The sequence below is a fragment of the Melospiza melodia genome, chromosome 12 (assembly GCF_035770615.1).
Source record: "Melospiza melodia melodia isolate bMelMel2 chromosome 12, bMelMel2.pri, whole genome shotgun sequence".
NCBI lineage: Eukaryota > Metazoa > Chordata > Aves > Passeriformes > Passerellidae > Melospiza > Melospiza melodia.
Window position 1 is genome coordinate 5,104,864 of NC_086205.1, and position 8,270 is coordinate 5,113,133.

Below are 8,270 nucleotides of genomic sequence, written 5' to 3' on the forward strand. Positions count from 1 at the left end.
CCCTCACACAATTATTCACTCACAGCAATTGCAGCAAGAGATTTCTGTGTACATTGGGCAGCTGGGTCCAAACACTTAAATCCCAATCCTGAAGAAAAACCCAAAATCCTGGAGGTCTATACCTAGTTCTTATAGACCAGGAACCATACAACTTAATTACAAAACCCCTCATCTCTTTAAAAACAAAGCTTATTTTTAGCCACAACTCCCCTTTCAAATTTCACCAGAGCAACTTCTGGGAATGCATTTTGCTGAGCATGATCAACATTGGGATTGCCCAGAGGAACAGCAGGGCTTCTTCTGTGGTTATTAATTGTTGTGGTGGTGTTGTGGGTCCCAGAACGAGGTGAGAGATGAGAATTGACTTCAAGTTCTCAGAAGGCTGATTTATTATATTGTATAATATATTAATCTATAATTTTCTTTTAATGTATTATATAATATATAATACATTATATTGATATATAATATATTAATATATTATATTAATATTATAATATAATATATATGAATATATATTATAATTATAGTATTTTAATATAATATCATTAAAATATATTATGCATTGATACTATTAATATATAAATATTATCAATATACTTAACATAAGAATATTAATATATTAATGTATATATTAAATATTATATATTATATCTTTAAATTGTATATTATCTATTATATGCTATATATAATATTATATGTATAATATAATATAATATAATATAATATAATATAATATAATATAATATAATATAATATAATATAATATAATATAATATAATTACACTAAAGAAAGAGAAAGGAGACATCAGGAGGCTGGCAAAGATATGACAATAAAAAACCCATGACTGACCAGAGTGCCAACACAGCTGGCTGTGATTGGTCTTTAATTAAAAACAATTCACATGCTGGGTAAACAATTCTCCAAATCACGTTGCAGAGGAGCAAAACATGGAGAAGCTGAAGCTTCCCAGGAGAAGAAATCCTGGTGAAGGGATTTTTCAGACAATATGTCAGTGACATTTGTTCCAAGGGGCATGGCCAGAGCCAGGTGAGCACGGGAAAAGGAGAGCCCTGGCAGGAGGGCACTGGATGTGGCACAGAGCAGCCCCAGTGCTGAGATCAGAGCCTGGGCTCGCTGCTGGAGCTGGGACCAAGGGCTGGGCTTTGCTATGGTCTCACTTCCCAGCCCGTGCCCAAACCACCTCATTTCTACCCCATCTCCACAAGGCTCAGACCCAGCTCTTAAGGTGTGCACACCTACAAGTTCTGTTTCCTGGTATCACCTGGTGGGTTTAGCTTAAAGCTTTCCTACTGGAGGCAAATGATGTTCTCTTTGGGACACTCATGTTTCCCACAAGAAACACCTCACAGTAATTTTCAATTCATTCTGATACATAATTGAGCTTACACAAAGTTTATGAAGAACAGGGTTCCACCTCACACCTTCCTGCCCTTCTAGGTGTTTTAATGGTGATAATTTACTTTAAAATTAAGACCTAAGCTTGGTCCTGTAACAGGTCTAAGACACTTTCCATACATTCAAGTAGATACTGTCAGCATCAGATAAATGCTTAACACTACTACTGAGAGATAACATCATGTTTAAAGGTGTATCAAGAGCAAATCACTCACTAACTTTTGCACACATATTTTTTTCCCTACAAACCAAAGAGAAAACCCTTCAGTATTTTCTTCTCAGGAGGTTGGCCAGTAAAAGCCACACTATTAAAAAACCCAAAGGAGCATGTTTAAGTCCCATCTTGAAAGCCCTCTCAGATGCTGAGAGCTTGTTGCTGTATGAAAGGAATCAGAAGAGCTGAAACAGAGAGCACCTGACCCAGTGGGATCCCAATTTAGGATGCTGTAATCCTGGGAGAGAGCCAAGCCTGTGAGTCAGATCTTTCAGCCAAGAAACTACAACACACCTGTCATTTCAGGACAGAAAATATTGTTCTCTGACATATCCAAGCCCTTGGAGTCTCCTGGTGGTACATCAGGACTTCAACATAAATATCAACAGTGGCAGGGGAATAGATGTTAGGGTAAGGGTGGGAGAAAGGCAGCACACCAAGGAAGCACAAAGATTCCATCAGAACAAAGATAAAAACAAGAGTGGAGAGCTCAGAGTCAAAAGTGGAGACACTTGCAGTGCCTTCAGCTTTCCTTGATAAACCTGTTATCTCTAAAGCTCTCCGCTTCAGAGCAGTTTGGGCTTTACCTGCTGGGTCAACAATTTAGGAGCTTCATCTCAGAGAGAGCCTCACAACCATTCCAGGTTGTGTTAAAGACTCCAGAGTAATGCAGGAGCTGATGTGGAATTTATCAAACCACACCAAAACAAGTCTACTCACTTTAAATTTCCATTTCTCAGTGGATGTGTGCCCTGGTGCATGGCTGTAGATGTCTCTGCAGAGAGCTGCCCTGGCTTTTGAGGATTTGGAGCCAAAGGGAGCCCAGGGCTCCCAGCACCATCCTACTTTCAGCTCCAGCTCAGGTGCATTTGCTCCCCACCAGGCTGCAGCAGGTGCTCAGGGGCTGGAGCAGAGCAGGCACTGCAGGCAGCCTTGCAACTGGAAGCAGCTCTGAACTGGGACATTCATGGTAATTTGATAGTTGGAAGAAGAAGGAATTTCATAAGGAAGAATCCTAGGTAGGAGGAGGTGATGGAGTGGCCTTTGGCTGGACTTTTCTTGTATAGCCTTAGACAGAACCAATTTTTTTCTGTAACACAAAGACTGCATTTGGGGGGAAGCAATGGCTTGGAGCCAAGAGAGTGCAGTGATGTGATGTGAAGGAGAGGAGATGGATGAGGAGGGTGGTGGTGCCCTCTGTCTTCAGTGAGGAAGACACATGGAAGGAAGGAACATGTCACAATGGCAGATGTTCTCTAATGTGTGACATAAAACTACAAAAGGTTCAACTGTATTTCCAGGGGAAACCTATGGTATAAGAGGGACCTCCTCTCTCCTTGATGAACTGCCAAATGATTATTTGAGAGATAGTAACTTGATTGAAAATCCAAGCTTTTGTCTCACTGTGCTGTATTACAAATTGAGTGGAGGGAAGAGAAATCTTTTGGAGAGTTTTCATTCTAAGTTATGTGTGTCTTCCTTTTAACATATAGTTGTAGGTTAATAAAGTTTTTTTTTATTTATTTCTAAGCTTGAGCCTGCTTTGCTCTATTTCTGGTCCCATCCCACAGCAAATACTAGACAAAATATATTTTATAGGAGCACTAGCATTACACCAACATCAAACCATAACAGTTGTGCTGCAAACTCTTTTGGTGCTCTGACAGCACTGATAACACAACAAAAATGGAATTGTTTCCAAAATTGTACCTTACTATTCCTCTGGGGATGCCAATCTACCTGAAAATGGTAAACTTCTCTTAGGGAGTACCTTCCTGATAGCTTAAAACTCTCATAGAGCCAAGGAAATTATTAACATCCTAAAGGTTAATGTCATTTGGCTGCTTTCATATGAAGTACACAATAATTTTATATCAAGACAAATTCCTCACCTGGGGTAAAACACAATAGCTTCTGCATTTATATTTATTGAGCTTTCACTTCATTTCAGATTCTTTGGAATTTGTAAGCTATTCTTTGTCTGGTAATTTGTAACTTACTCCCTTCTCGCCTTATTTTCAGCAACAGGTTTTATAGTTCTTGGTTTTATGCTTGCAGTGTCCCCTTTGCTTCAATTTGCCTTGAGACAAATGCAACCATGCTGTAACCATGTGTTTGCTTGCTGGAACCACAGTTAATCTTTTTTTAAGGATTGCAAATGTCCTTGGCAATGTTGTCCTGCCTTCCTGAGAAAAAGTGTCCTGATGGGTTCTAAAGCAAGTGCAGCTGGACCAGCTCTGGGTGGGAGTTTTCCTTAGGGGAGCCTGGCTTCAGTTTTTAAATCTTGTGCTGGATACCTCAGAAAATGCCTCCAGTTTCTAGGAGCAAGAAGATAAAAATGCAAAGAGGCAAGAATGCAAGCCTACAGAGTGGATAGAGAAGATGAGAGCTCCTAAGAACATTCTGTCCTACTTACTTCATAAATAATTGGCAATAAAAACTTCAGAAAACGTAGCCTGCACACAATGATAATTAGAAGATCTTTTGATAACACTTGAGTGCAAAAATGTTTACTTTAGTAATCTTATTATTTCTGGAACCATCACACAGCCAATGTCTGATATCCTCCCTTTCTCATTCCATTGCCTGATAGCAAACACACAATAAACCAGAAGAATGAAACATTTATAGGTAACAGATGCAAGACTGAAACCTCCTTATTTGTTAAGATTATTTTTCCTGATTAACTGTTGTTACTAATTCTTTACATGTGGCATCACAAACAGCAATTGGAGTCTCCTTAGGGCTCACCCAGGGCTGTATTTTGTGTTACACACATGGAGCCTAAGACTCAGCAGATTGAGGCACTTCAGTCTCACTGACCAGCATTAAGACACACTTTGGGATTAGAAAAAAAAACAAAGGAAATGCTCAGTCCCAGTAAATCTCACAGGTATCAAGCCTGACCTGTCTGTACAAACCCCTCTGGTGATTTCCAAGTCCCCTAAACAGGTGAGGGAACATGTGCTCTATGCCCTCACCACTCAGCAGGAGCTTCATAAAGGGACTTCAGCCTGGACAAATTGTCAGTGACTTTAAAGAATGGCCTGGAACCTGTCCTGGGTACACTGGGGAACAGGCTTTAGCAGCAGGGTGGGTTTATTGCCCTTGAAGGTGTATTTCGGAAGCTACATATGAGATTTATTGCCATTGCAATAAATGGTGGTCAAGTTTCTAAATCTTTCCCTACAGTTTATCAGGGAAGAGCTTATAGAAGCAAAAACCAAGTTGCTTCATGCAGGTAAAAAAAAAAAAAGTCAACTTCATATCATTCACTAAATTTATTCTTATTTCAGGCTAAAGTCACAGAGAACTCATCTGAAAACATCCCTCAGAGATGAGACTGGAAACGTGGCTGCAGCACGGCTCACTGAGGAGGGAACTCAGTGGCTCTGATCCTTCTCGTTATGCTTGGGAGTCCTTGCTCAATTTCAGAGCTTATTTGCAAAACAAGATTATTTTGCTTCTTTCCTCCCACCTTTTGTATGAGCTACCTACATTACCTTCTTTATTGAGCAGCCCTTCTGTTCCAGTCCTAATTACAGCCCAGCAGACCCATCTCAGGGCAGCCTTGATCTATAAACCACCATGCAGAGCACTGCCACTAGGAACACCAGAATATTCTCATTTCTTGACCCAAGAACTGTCATTTACCTGTCACATTCACAAGATCTTTTTTGCATGTAATTCACTTTATAACTATAGCTTTCTGTACAACCAGAATCCTAAAGGACTGAAATAATTTCTCGCCCTACAGTCTAAATATAACACTAGGAGGAAATGCAATTTTAAATCTTTTACACTCTGCAGGAACAAGTAGGAGAACTTTTCTCTGTGAAAAGAAGCAGTACTTTGTGCCAGGTTGAGTTAGGTGTCTGGGAATAATTCCAGTGGTTACCAGACCAAAAGACAGCAACTGGTAACAAAGTTCATGTTCTAGTGAGCATTGTTTGACAACCATTTTTGAACACATGAACATGAATTGTCTTCATCCTCATTTTAAAGGATAATGCAACACAATATTTAACCTTCTCAGGTTTATGTGATTCTGAGATCAGAGTAGATCTACATCACCATCCCAAGAGGGAATTTGGAGATCACTACCACTCTTCATGGCATACTAAAAGACAGGTTTGGCTAAGCTCAGAATGAGCTGTCCTGTGATTTCACCAGTGCCAGTCCATCAGGACTGTACCCCACCACAAAGGGGAAATCTATAAAGCACCTCATTTTCATTTCACATCCTTTGCACCAAATCCCCTGCCCAAGCAGTTTTTGCTCAAGGCTTTGTGCTCTTCAGGCTCTTCAGTGACCACAGCCAAACCCCACAAACAATACCCTCCTCTTCTCTAGAGAGGGAAAATCAATCAAATTTGAAAATTAATCACTAACCTAACCTGAATACAGCTTCTAGGAACAACCTGCATTGGCTGCACTGCCTTGGCCCTCCCTCAGCTCAGAGATGGAATCTCCTCCTGCACTGGAGGTCCTGCAGCTCTGTAGTGACAGAGTTACACTGAAAGATGAACTGTGCATTACTTCACTGAAAATCCACCTTTAGAAAAAGCCATAAACCAGGCAGCTGTTCCACATCTGATCCCTAGCATGCATCCAGCAAGAGCAGCCCAGATTTCCAGCACAAATGTGTCAGTTTTACTTTCATTTAGGAGTCATCACAGCAGCTGTGGATAAATGTGCTTGTACTTGGCAAAGAATGATTAAAATAGGCTTCTTAGGAAGATTTCTTCTACAGATAGAAATTTTACCCCTGACAGTGCAACCAAGTCAGAGAGGAGCTCCAGAAAATATCTAGTGCTTCAAGTTATAAAAACTTTTATAACAACATTTTATTTATTAATATTTTAAGAGGGAAAGCAGATTAGTGCAATGAAAATGCTGCACTTCTGGGTTATTGGGGTAATTCTACCCACTATCCCAAACACACTCAGTAACCAGTTTCAGGAAGCTTCTGGGTTCTACAGGACAGAGACAGAAGTGCTCTGTGTGCTGGCATACAACTGGCAGCACATCCATATTTTTGCCACATCCCAAAGTGCACTACAAAGAAGCACAGGATGGATTTTCCCTTCATTTCCATTGCACGGCTGGAGTGGCAGAACAGGAATCTTGGGCTCTCCAGAACTGCAGTGCTCCAGCTTCTTGTAAGAGCAGCCAACTGCAAAACCCCACAGACCTGGGTTCATCTGGAGCCATCAGTTCATATTTGTGAGGAAACCCTAAAGCATGTTCAGGTTTCTCAGCCCTAATGCACTGTGCAATGTAACAACTGGAAAGAACACATTTTTAAGTGAGCATTGTATAAACATTATTTTCTGCAGCCGTCTGCATCTTTTCTCTGCTGTAACCACACATACTTGAGCATGACTCATGCCCATGACAGAAGCCTGGAATTCCCATGTCCCAAGCCATAAGCCAAGACAGCAAATTCTCCAGTTTCCAGAGTCTCCTCCTGTTTTCAATCCACCATTTCCTCTCACCCAAACCTCCTTTCTTTACAACATTTACATTCCAAGAGTTTTAGAGAAAGCCTTGCCCTCCTCTTCTGTTTTTTATACACAGAGGACAAGTTGTGGCTGCCCAGCTTATGTGGGTTAATAACCACACTTCAAAACACCCAAAGCTACAAGGCCACCCCAATTTATTTTGGAGGCACTATAGTTTGGAGGAGTTTTTTTACACACACACATAAACTACCCAGCAGAAAAGAAAGGAAGGAATATCTGCACATCTGCAGTTCCTGCAGTAAACTCTGTGTTAGCTCACTCCTTGAGCAAGGCAAAGAACAGGATCCATCAAGTGGAAGCAATTTCAGAGTATCCTCTAAAAATCTCTGCAGGTGCCTCTCAGACCTCACACTTCTTTGTCTCAATGAGTGATATTTAGTAACAAACAGCACTGACCCATTCTGAACTTCAACTGGGAATGCAATTAGCATAATTAGCTGTTAATCTACATCTAACAGGGACCTGGGACATTCTCAGTGTGCAACTCCTGTGCCCGCAGAGGATCCATGCTAGGGCTAAATCCGACCTGCAGTGCCTGGTGCTTGTTACAGCACTCACTGTGCCTCTCCCTCACAGCAAAAAAAGGAATCAGGAGATGAATTACAGATGCAGACAAAATCTTCCAAGCCACATTCAATTTGGTTTCTTTATCATCACTTAGTCCAGATACCATGAGATGTTCAGCTGCACAAAGGCAGACTCAGATGCTGTGTTAATGTTATCTATTATTCTGTGCCTCTGGGAAGGGGGAGGGCAGCTTTTCCTCTCACTAACTGCATATTTTTAACATCTGCTATTTTAATGCAATTTAAAAAAAAAAATTATTTCTGAGCTCTGGAGCAAGGAGATTATTGGATGGCAGAGTCCCACAGAGCCTAAATTAGGTGTTTCAGGTCACAGGAATCTCTCATTTCAGCCTTTTTTTAGAGGCACACAATACCTGGGGAGAAAGTTCAGCTTGTTTGCATCTAAGAACACACGGTGTGGAAGAATGAGGATTTATTTAAAGCTGCATTTTGTGCATTGCAAAAAGAAGAAATGACAGTTTAAAGATGCTGAACACCAGCTGAACGTGCTTTTAACCTTTTCCTGCCTGTGTGGACACAAATCT